The sequence below is a fragment of the Thunnus thynnus genome, chromosome 16 (assembly GCF_963924715.1).
Source record: "Thunnus thynnus chromosome 16, fThuThy2.1, whole genome shotgun sequence".
Lineage (NCBI taxonomy): Eukaryota > Metazoa > Chordata > Actinopteri > Scombriformes > Scombridae > Thunnus > Thunnus thynnus.
In genome coordinates this window covers 16,593,559-16,605,672 of record NC_089532.1, presented here as the reverse complement: position 1 = coordinate 16,605,672, position 12,114 = coordinate 16,593,559, and the positions used below count along the sequence as shown (strand labels likewise).

General features: G+C 40.4%; 1 protein-coding gene across 9 annotated transcripts in view; it reads right to left on the bottom strand.

Annotated features, from left to right (window-relative positions):
* Positions 1–12,114, bottom strand: part of eml1 (EMAP like 1) — a 54,494-nt gene that overhangs the window by 21,732 nt on the left and 20,648 nt on the right. The window lies entirely within an intron of this gene.

The window sequence follows — 12,114 nt, the reverse complement described above, 5'->3', positions numbered from 1 at the left end:
CTCAAGCAGATCATATCTAGAGTCTATTCTTGACAGTATTATATTATTATATTGTACCTTTCCTTTAATTCATGCAGATGGAGACTAAAAAGGATAGAAAGGGCAAAGCCAGGAATAAAATACAAACAGGCAGACTCCTTTCAAACCCGGAGCTCAATTTTATGCTTTTATACTTTCAGACTCTTTGTTGGTGAGAGTCTTTCTCTCGCATGAGACAAAGAGCCGACGGCTTTCCTAAGAAAACCTTTATTCACCAGTCTGTTTGTCTGTTCTTTGAGTTTAAACTAACTTAACACATTATTATCACCTCTCCACCTGACACCCTGATAGAGGCCAAGCACTGGCCACCAGGGTCTGCTTTATTAATGAGCACACACGCACAAACACACACACACACACAAGCACAGACACACATATGCAGGGTCTCCTCCATTAAGACTTTGATGTCACAGTGACTTGATGAAATATTAATGTAAATCACTTCTGTGTTTTCCCTGCAGACTTGTAATAACAATCTGATGAATTATGCATTAGAGAGCAGGCATCTGGTGATTAGGCAGATCTGCAGTGTGTGTTCCTACTGAGAATCTGCGTTAAAACCCAGACTGCCTGGTAATGTTATGGAAATCTGAAGAAGCTCTTGACTTCTGTAAATAACATTTTCAAACAGAAATATGTGAAACACGGTGAGACGATTCAGACAACTGGGTGAAAGCAAAGTGAGGTGATGAACCTCTGAGTCTCAGAGGACATCTCTGGCCAAAGCTTTGTCTAATATTTGTTTGACATAAATACTAAATACTGTTTATATTACCAGAAATGTTCTATCATTGCTGCAGCTACAAAAATGTGGGACACAATATATACAGCCCATCCTCACAAGAAAAACAACAGTATACGTCTAAAATTCAGGCTGGCAAAAACGACCTATAGTTACGTTTACGCCATCTAACAGTCGTCGTAAAAATGAACCAGGGAAGTGACGCAGTTCTGATGACGTCAATATAAGAGGACTTGATACGATGATTTTGCCTTATTAGGAGGAGGCATGTTGGGTGGATGGCTAGCTAGTTGACTAGTAGTGGCAAAAAGTGCTTTGCTGAGCAGGAGACCACTGTTTGTTTCCCGTATCCAACCATGAGTCAGGAAGGAAATTTATTTTTTAAAGAAGTATAAACCATGTTTCAAGTGATCATTTAAAACTAAACCATGATCTTTCCCTAACCCTAACCAAGTGTTTTTTGTGCCTAAACCTAACCAGACCTGAACCACAGTGTTGTCATACCATAAAACATAATTATTTTTTAACAGTGAATTGTAATGGTTTTGGAAAGCGGCATATTACGGACCTATGGGTCGTTCTGGAGTGCATTACTAAGGCCGCTAGATGGTGTAAATGTAGCAATAGGTTGTTTTATTGCCAGATGAATTTTAGACCTATACTGTTGTTCAATTATGAGGATGTGTTGAATATACAACATTGCTTAATATTATAACACAAGACCTTGAAAGTTAAAAAAATCTATATATTTTTCTCCAATTACCTAACTTGTCAACAAATATGATTTTCCAGATGAACCACTAAGCTGACTTTCAACCTAATATCATGGAAGAAACGTAAGATTAATATATATTGCTGCTCTTACTTACATTAACTAATGGTTAATATAGGAGATTAATTGTAGTTGGTACAACCAAACCAATTTCAACTTATATAAAAATACAATCATGCTGTAAACATGTCATGTCAAATTTGATACAAATTGAGAATATTCAGGTAGCAAAATCCCCAAAAATATCAACCTGGTACACATACTTAAAACATGACAATCTTACATATTTTGTCTTGGATGTGTGAATAGTAATTAAAATGATGTGTGATGTGTGTAATTGCACACATATATCATTTCATGACTTTATGCTTCACAACAATATTCTGAAGGACATAATTCCATAAGGACCAATAAAGTCATTTCAATTTAATTGGCATAACGTACTCGGAAAGTAATTTCACACATTTGTTTATGAGTGGACAAATTCCATTAGTGAGAAAAAAACCTGTCTGCCTGTATACTGGTTATGAATTCTTTTAGTTGGAGCGACCCTCGATGAGACAGGATGGTAAATTGATGTATTAAGCAGATGGGACGCTTGACGCTTGTAGAAGAGAATGAATCAACCAATTACTGTTTGAATAACACACACACACACACAAACACACACACACACAAGTGTCCTCCAGTGCCCTGTTTTATTTAGCTGGAATCCCTTTAGTCACTGTCAAAGCCATTATTGCTGTGTTGTGATGAATAACTCTTTGTACACATAAGAAGAGATCCACAGCTCTCATTTAGACACTGCATCACACTGAAACTAAGAGTCTGCAGACATGCTAGCGGCTCTGTGAGGCTGCATTTGGGGACAGTAGTCCACCGAATGTCATTGCAATCCATTCAATAGCTGTTAAAACATGTCATTAACAAACCAAAGAGGTCGACCTCATTTGGGCTCAAGAGGAAAAATCAGAAGATCAGCAAAGTCAGATGACCTCATTTTCTGGGATAAACAAATGTCTGTACAAAATTTCATGGAACTCCATCCACTAGTTGTTGAGATACCAACTGACCAGCAGTCAGACAATGACACCCCTGGAGCCATGCCAATAGCGTGGCTAAAAATATCAGCAGGAATAGAGCATGACTGGAGTTAGACTTCAAGGTTCACGGAGTGTGACAGGCTGCCTTTTTATGATAACAATACCTCTGTGACACTTCATAGAAACAGCGTTTGTATGCATCATCTAATATTCTCACCTGCCCACCAAGTGAGAATCTTATAATGAAAACCTCCCCATCTGGAGGAACGGAGTTAGATGAATACAGAATACATTACACTCCCAGCAATGAGAAATATATCTGGCTCTGTTTATACGCTTATACGTTCACTTATAGACCGCTTCCTACTCAAAGGAAATGCTGTCTTGTTTCATAAGAGCAATCTTGCTTCTTCATCTGAACAAACACTGACAAAGCCTTTCCCAGGCATAAAATGAATACTTTCTGCTCACCTGAGACACTTCCTTAGAAGCAAGTCCTTGTTCATAAATGAATATGTGGCACAGAGAGAGATATCCAGAGATAAGGCTTCTATTATCTGCTCAGCATCTGTCGTGGGTCTGCTCCCAACACTGACACAATGACAGCATGATACCATCCGTCGTTGAAGTACAATGACTGGCTGTCACGGCTGTGATTCCCCGTCTCTGTCACCCTGCTCTCCGGTTAAAACCTCTGGGGGCAAGTTAACGCCCAATAACATGTTTTACATCCACATTCAGGAAGAAAATCAGAAAAAGGTCAGTGAGGGTTAGGTTTGGTGTTTGTTTTCATACAGAAGAATGTGACCGCAGCTCAGACAGTACAGATTTGGTTAAATTTGCTCTTGATGTGACAGCACTCTCAAGGGCTGAGGTCACATGAGTCAGTATCAGTGAGATGTCAATCGTCATTTAGCAACAAATCCATCTCCACATGCAGCCTTTGGGCACCCCTGTGCCTCTTTCAACCCCACAGAGCAGATCATCACACCCCACCGATCTCCTCTTGCTCCAGTGCGCTATTCACACCTGTCAGCCGGCTGCTTAAATTACTTCATTTCTGTCAGTCCTTTTCAGCATCTGCCCGACTTTCTTTTCCTGTCCCCCTTTTCATTATCTGGTCAATATGTTGGCTGAGTCACAAATCTGAGACGGATCTCTGAGCCCTATCTATCTGCTCAACCTAATGCATCGTGACACGCTGCTCCCTATTACCTTCCTCTGCAAGGCACTGTCTTTCTGGCAGGACCACCTGCCTGCTTAAAGTAAGTGCTTGTCCATCACTTTAGCCACAGGGGCTCAATGAAGGGCAAATAGAAAACAGGCACTCAGCTCTTCATTTTTCTTGCTTTTAAAAAACACACTCACCCGCCCCTACCTTCATCTCCTCCATATTTCTGAGTCATTCACTGACCTCTATAATGAACACTGGAGCGTGCACACACGTCCTCTGACCCATTTCCCTCTTCTGCACTCTCATCAGCAACAAGGATCAATACAATGAAGGAGTAAAACGTCTAAAATAGCTCTGGGTAAACACTGTTGATCAACACAGAGGGAGCACTTTCACATTTTGGGCAATGCACGGTGACCTCATGTATAAAATATCTTCTGCATCAGCCCCGTGCTGATCTGTGCTGTCTGGCTTTCTAGCTGACTCACTCCTTCACTACATATGCACTGGCACATTTATAGACGTGCACTTCTCTACACAACATAAACACATGCTGGAGGAATAGAAGAAAAGTGGCATTAAAGAGATCCCCCCTGTGGAAATGTGATAAAAACCAGCTGTTGCAACATGTGTGAGTGTTCCTGCACACTTTTACAATAATCCACAACTGGAGTGATTGATGTCCATTTTCTTTTCAGTCAGCGGTGCAGAGAAGCCACACAATAAAGCTCAATTGACTTGATGGAAAGTTCAGCTGCCAGGTTAAACTGCACCTCAATGGGAGGTTTTTGAAAAACCACAACCAGTGTTTGCGGAAAACCAATAGATCAAAGAAACAAGAGGCAACGGGAAACGGCCTGTCACAACATTATGACAGCGATTCCTGTTTTTCAGTGACAGAGACGTAACGCTGATACCACACTGCTGGCACATCTATCTAGCTGCAGAAGTCCCCACTGCCAACTGGTTTTAATTTCATAACACAGATGTACTCGGCCAAATGGGGTGCTGCCAGAGTACCAGTTCAGCTGCTGCAGATTATGTCTTCAGAAAAGCCATTTCTCCAAAGACCGATGAGTCACACTTATTCAGTCCACTGCTGGCTTCACTAATGGAAGTCTGGACTTAATCATAATCAAGTGGGACACAGGATTTAATTTTCTGCCAAGAAGTAAAGGAGGCAGTGATTTAGAGACAGACAGGGAGACAGGCACAAGGATGAGAGTGAATGAAGGCGGGGGAATGACTCCACTTTATAATAAATCAAAACTAAAGCGTTTACAACTACAGTAGCATCTCTGTAAGGCTGTACAGGCACAGCAATGCTCTGAGCTAACATGCTCACAATGACAATGCTAACATGTTTAGCAGGTATGATGTTAACCATGTTAGCATGTTAGCTAATTAGCACTAAACACAGAGTACAGCCAGACCTAATTTATAAATTACTTAAAGCTTCAGTATTACTTAGAGAACCCACAAGTAATTAACATTAGTGTTAGCTTGTTGTGCTTTGCTATTATTAGCAGCTAAATTATTGTTTTTGTCAAAACAAATTTGTAGCACTGAAACGTGTCCTATAAAATGGGAGATGGACATAAGGAGATTTTTACAGTCAATAGCTAAATATTGTCAGTAAAAACAGTTGCTACATGTTTGTGAGCTTCCTTTACTCTATGTTAAATAGTCAACAGTGTTTGCTAGCTAACCAGCTAACATTACCCCTGAGCTTAAAGCCTTTTTGCTAACATTTTCTTATTCAATATGGCTATTAAATGCCATGTAGTATTAATAAGTTTAAGTTTCAATTATAGCTTTAGTTAGTTACTGAGAGGGGAGTGGTTTGGTCGTAAACATAGACACTAGCAGATAATTACTGGTAACAACATTAGTGTGAACATTATATGCATTGTGAAACTGTGCCCCCTCAAAAAAAATACAACTGAGGCTGTAGGAATTTTTGCAGGTATTTGACCATAAACCAAACCACCATGCTGCAAGCAATGTGGCTAAAACGATTTCAATGTGTTGTCAAATTGCATATTCTTCCATTTTTTTCCCTGATCTCATTCACAGTACAAGACAAGAAAAATATCATGCTTGAAAATGCAACTTTTAGAAAATTATAGTCTTCCCCGCTTATGTCTAAAATCATCCATCAGGTACCTGTCAGCAGAATGAAAAATTGCAAAACCAATTGAGTAGGAGATTGGAGAGAGCAAAGAGAACGAGAGAAATGGAGGAAAAAGAAAGAAAAAAAGTGTCCCTTAAAATGTCATCAATCCCACGTGTCATCTGTAGCGAGCAGTGGATCACCTGACAGAGGTGTATTAGCTAATCAACCAGCCAGATTAAGGTGACGGACACTTGGTTTACAAGCTGCCCGGCCCTCTGATGTCTCCTGCTGGACCGAGGCTTAAGAGCTATAAATAGACAGAGGTGGATCAGAGGAGGGGAAGCCCTCACACTCGACCTAAGTAGAGATTAAAGAGGAGAAAACAGTGCAGGGAGAGAGAGACACATGGCAGGAGAGCCTGTTTCTATGTCAAAACAGAAGCTGAGGGATAGAGAGAGAAATGACAGAAGGACAGAGTGATTATGTATGAGTGTAGGGTCATAAAGTATACACATGGGGGTCTGAGAGGAGCACGAAGCGAGGCAAAACGACCCCCGTGAGAGATCTTACTGTCCTTGTACAAACCAGGTACCAACATGTTAAACCCTTCCTTCCTCCCATCAACTACATCCTTCCCGGGGTCAAACTGAGGTCAAATGAGAAGCAGCTTCCCCCCACCTCGCTGCTCTCACTGTCACACATGACTAACGTGTACTTTTGCAAAAATACAAGAAGAGAGATACTGGAGGAAATAATGTGGGGGAAAAAACTGATATACAAGCTGAACCTGGTATGTGCGGCTTGTTTTTAAGCCACTTGAGGGCTGAGAGCATAATTAGATGACGCAACAAACACAATCAGCATTTCTGTCTGCCTGCCACAAGCCTTTCTGAGACAGTGTGAGGAATAAAAATGAAGAGAGATAGGAGAGAAAAAGAAAAGAAAGCAGAAATACATGAATAACTCCTTAACACACACACACACACACTCCTACACACTCTTTCCTCTGTCAAAGAGGATGTGTTCATGGTGTGGCGGAGGGATTATGCTGGATATGTGGAGCACATCTTGTTCAATGCTAGTGATCCCTAAATTCAGGGGGTTTGGGCTTAGCAGCAGGCTGGATTTATACTCTCTCTGTCTTACTCTGCCTAACATCTTTCACCTCTATTTCTGCACTGTATTTATCTGTCTCCCTCTCTGTTGGATTCTTGAAACAAGACCAGAAATGTACTGACAGGAATGTGGGAGGAAAGAGTGAAACTAAAGGATTACGCTTAAAGAGGACTTGGCAGTAAGATGTTTTATTTATTTATCCTCTTTTCCTTTTTTTTTGTCAGACATGAGGTTGATACTGAGGGACACATGGACACAACACGCTAAACTCTATATGTCTCTGCCCAAGTTAGAATTAAGTAAATTCAAAAGAAAGACACCCTTCTTACTGCTGTGACTTTTAGGGAAGAATCAGACCACAGAAGCACTAAGTCATGCTCTGGCAGCGGCTCCAGGCTCTGACACAAGCCTCTTTCTCAGTCTCAACCTTTCTCCACATAAAACAGGGCATTGTCCCCCAGTAACAAACAACCAGGAAGGAACAGGAGGCGGGACACTTGTTCCATCCAATGTGTGTGTGTGTGTGTGTGTGTGTGTACTCATGTTGTTCCATCCATTAACTGTGTTGTTATGGGAAACCAGATTTCCATGTTGTGAGATAATGGACTCACACACACATAGAGACAGTGTGCCCGAGACTGTCGCACTAAACATCACGCAGTCGTATATTTACCATCTGGAGGGGAGAGAACATACAATGGCACAACATTATTACACAACAACACTGGTTTCTATTGTGTAGTGCACCTCCACACTAGCGATTTTGTGATAAAGTTTCGTAGTTTTTCTATTTTGCTTTACACGATTTCCCCAAAACCTGCCATGTCTGCATCTACAGCAGCCTGTTTTACCAGATAATGTCCTCATTGTATGTTTTGCATGAGTGCGAGTAGCTTTGCAAACCTACATCACACAAGTTTCTCCTTGCTCATTGTCTTGAAAGGCTCAGTTTCCTCGTAACAGGTGTCCGTTCAAGTATTGTATAAAAGATGGTTCCTTGACTGATGCACGAGCTTGAACACTTCCTACATCTGATGAAACTAAAACATCACTTGCTGTTGTAGGTCTTAGCTTGTTTGGCAAATGTCATATTTTTCCTAAGATTTTCCATGGAAAAAGGTGGAAAGTTTTATGAATACATTTGAGACAAGAAACAGTCCTTGTGTCATGCTATGTTTTATCTACAAGACCTGATTGTTTTAATAGGTTTTAAATAGTTTTTTAAATGCTTATGTAATTACCTAAACACCCCACTTTTCAGCTGGGCCAGTGGCTGTCCCAACGTAAATCTCTCCCTTAAATCACTAGATTTTGGCTGACTTTTAGAAGCTAGAAAGTGCCAAACCAAAAGCAACAGTGTGAAACGTCTCAAAGTTTTCCGTTGCACAAAAATGAGTTGTACTTGTGATTACAACAAAGGATTATTTTCATTATCTATGCAATGTCAGAAAATGTGAGAAATGCCTATGGCAATCTCTGTAGCCTAAGGTGACATCTTCAAATGACTTGTTTTGTCCGATCAACAGTCCAAAACACCCAAATATTCGATGTACAATGATATAAAATAGAGAAAAGCAGCTGAGAACAAGAGAATATGTGACATTTTTTGAGTTATGAACATTTTTGTTGATTAATGTTTTAATTCTATTAATTTACAAAGACTGTAGCTTAACTAACACTAGTTGTTCTCTTTACTTAGAAGGTAACAGATGTTGATCCATATTGGATTCTACATTCATTGATGCCACAGTCAGTGGAGAGATCGTCTTCTTATCTTCTATGATGGATTTCTACCTGCATGACTGTTGAATGTCACTGTTTAAGTGTGAGTCTAGATGGAAATCCTCTCTTCAGTTCAAGGAACAAAAAGTGATATTTGTCTTTGATAGTTATGTTATGAGAATTTGAAATTTTAAGGCATTTTTATCGATGTTAATGCATGGTTTCCCTTTAACTCATTATTAAAAGTGACAACAACAGAGGGGTAAACAAACAAAATAATCATGTCCGTCCTCTCTCCTCTCATCTCCGCACCTGTGTTCTTGATGAATCTATTTTTAATGGAATTTCTAATGGGATTCTCCTCTTTTCCCTCTCCATCTGTTACAGGCAGGTTGAACGCATGCAACGGGACACACACAGAGAGCTGGGGTTCCCCTCTTGGTTCTTCCATTAACAGCAGATGTAAGAGATCAATTAGGGTGCTGAGCAGTCTGTGGGAGCTGCATCACGGGCACAGAGAGGTTAATTATATCTGTTCACATCACAACTGGCCAGAAGAAATATTGGCCAGGATTCAAAGATGAGGAGCAACCAAATCGATGTGCCATGACTTCAACCTCAGTGGAGACAATACGCTGATGGAGATCATTACCATAAAATATAACACTCACCTTGTCACAGTAATTTAATTTATCTTTAATTAATCTTAAACGGTTTGGTGATGCACTCTGGGATTAAAAGGGAGATTTATGCACAGACATGCATGTGCACACATGAATGCTGACATGCATACCTGTGCTCACACAGACACACACTGATGATCTGTGCTGGAAATCATTTGCATACTAATTTGAAACACATTTGAATAACTGAATGTGCTTCATAGTCATATTGAAGAATTCATAATTGAATCCCTCTGTTATTGTTTACAGTTGTCTTGAATGTACAAAGCAGCTTCAATGATACTTTCAGGAAACAAGCAAAGGCTAAAAATAACAGCATTTCTTTGGGATTCTGCTGACTTGTATGATTTATTACCCTCCCCCACAGGTAGAATTCAACGCTCTGTTTAACACATTTAGAGTTACCATGCAGAGTGGAAGCTTTCGACTTCCCGCTGGAGCACACAGTTCTGTTTCTGGCTCTTTCATGGTATTTTTACGCATCCATGACATCCTGTTCAAGGACTCGTGCAGCCTGCATGTCTCCTCTCTTGACCTTCTAATGGTATGCACACACACACGCATGGTGAACTTGAAGATGGACACACACACACACACAAACACCCATAACCAGAAAGCACTTCTCTATCTCATGTGCCACTGCCAGAAGCATTAGTTACACATACATACACACACATAGTCAGAGTATGTATATATATTTAGCACAGGAACTCGCCCACTCCTGCTTTACATGCCTGATTGTTTTAGTGGGTCATGGGATGAGGCTGCGTGAATGTGTGTCAGTGGAGGAAAAGATAAGAGAGAAAGAGAGAGAGAGAGCAGAGAGGGGAAATACTCAGTTCAGACAGCAAATGGCATCTTCTGCCTGCTGGCTCACTAAGAGGCTGTTTCCATGAGCACACTGACGTGCTGGTAACCTTGTCCTTGAATAAAATGTAAGACGATCATACCATGCATAACATACCATGCATAACATATCATGCATAACATGGTAATAACAGGAAAATAACGAGAAAATAACAAGAAAAAACGAACAAAATAAATAAGTTAAGTTTCAGCATCTTAATTTACATGATATACACACACACACAAATGGTATCATCAGTCTGTCTATCTGCTTGAGCGCATTTTTACGACTTGGTTTACTGGTTTGCCTAAAGGGTCATCCGTGATTTGAGACTTAAGCTATCACAGACACGTTATTTCTGTATCCCCTTCAAGCCCTGCCTTTTTGGAGCTGGCTCCGGTCTGCAGATATACCCCTCTCACCCTAAAACATTTCATATTATCACAATATTTTTGTAAAGAAGGCAGATTATGAATATGAAAATAGTTATTCCGTCACTTCATTTCACTCAGACTTGGTTTTACTTCATTGCTGCCCTTTAGATTTGTGGGGCAAAAATGTCTGTTCACTGACCTCTGTGTGTATGTAGATACACATGTCAGTAACGCTTTATTAATGGGTCTGTACACATTTATGCCAAAATGCCCACCTGCATTGCTGATTTCTATTCTGCATCCTTTGATCCTGGCTCAGTATGATCCTGGCTTGTGGCCTATTTTTGTATACAGTCTTCTTTGCAGCTATTATACACCAAAATGCAGATTAAGCTTCCTGTGTATATAATGTTTGTATAGTATCCATGGGATATGGTACAAGTATTTAAGGCAGAAGACTCATGAGGACATCAGGATACCAGTGTCAAAGGGCTGGCACTAAAAGGACACCGGACTATTTTCATTATGTAAGTCGCATCATTTTCCAGCCACAGATCTGCTGGCTCCACCAGATCTAGAAAAACACGCAGCTTGACTCTACTGCAGCACAATCTGCTTGTAGTGGAGAGAATAGTAATGCGCTCAGTCTGGGTGCTAGTTCTGTGTTTTTCACTAGGTTCACCCTGCTGTGTCGGCCACAACACCACTTAAAGCCAAATCTTCCACAGTATGAAACAAAGAGCTGAGAGATGGTTGATGTGCTGTTTACTTCTTCCCTTTGCAGTAACACATACACAGATATTCCAGTAGTCATGCAATAACAGCTGGGTGTTTATAACATATGCATACATTTAGTTTACCCATATGCAGTAATATGCATAATTTTACCAAACCTAATATAAAAAATAATCACACTATCACAGCATTACACAACACTCATTACATGGGATTCTCAGACAGATATAACACTGCTAAGTTACTGCTAATGTTGACATAACACGTCCTATTATTTATGATTTGTGTTAAATCCTCCTGCTAATGAATTATTTGTGACAAATCTACAGGAATGCTATTTCCTCTCACCAAGTTAGCAAAGCCTCAATAGCAGTACAGATAACAACACTGGACATTAGTCACTTTGTATTGTAGCTCAACCATAAATCAGTGTTTACAGTAATAAAAGGTAATAAATCTATGAACATGTTTTGAACTTGGTTAAGTTTAGGCATGAGCAGTGGATAGGATAGTAGGATAGGGGTTGGGGGGAGGGTGTCATTTAGCACGCTGTTACTGTGACAACATCGGGGTGGGGTGGGGGAGGGTCGTGTAATAGAGTGGGCGTGTCATGTAGTAAAGTGGGTGTGTCTTGTAGGTCTGCAAGACTGCAGATAGACCCTTCTCATAAACAAGTGTGCGTGAAACTGGAAATAATTAGTGTAGTGATCACATGGTGAGCACCTAAGCTCCGAATTCTCATCCACATTGG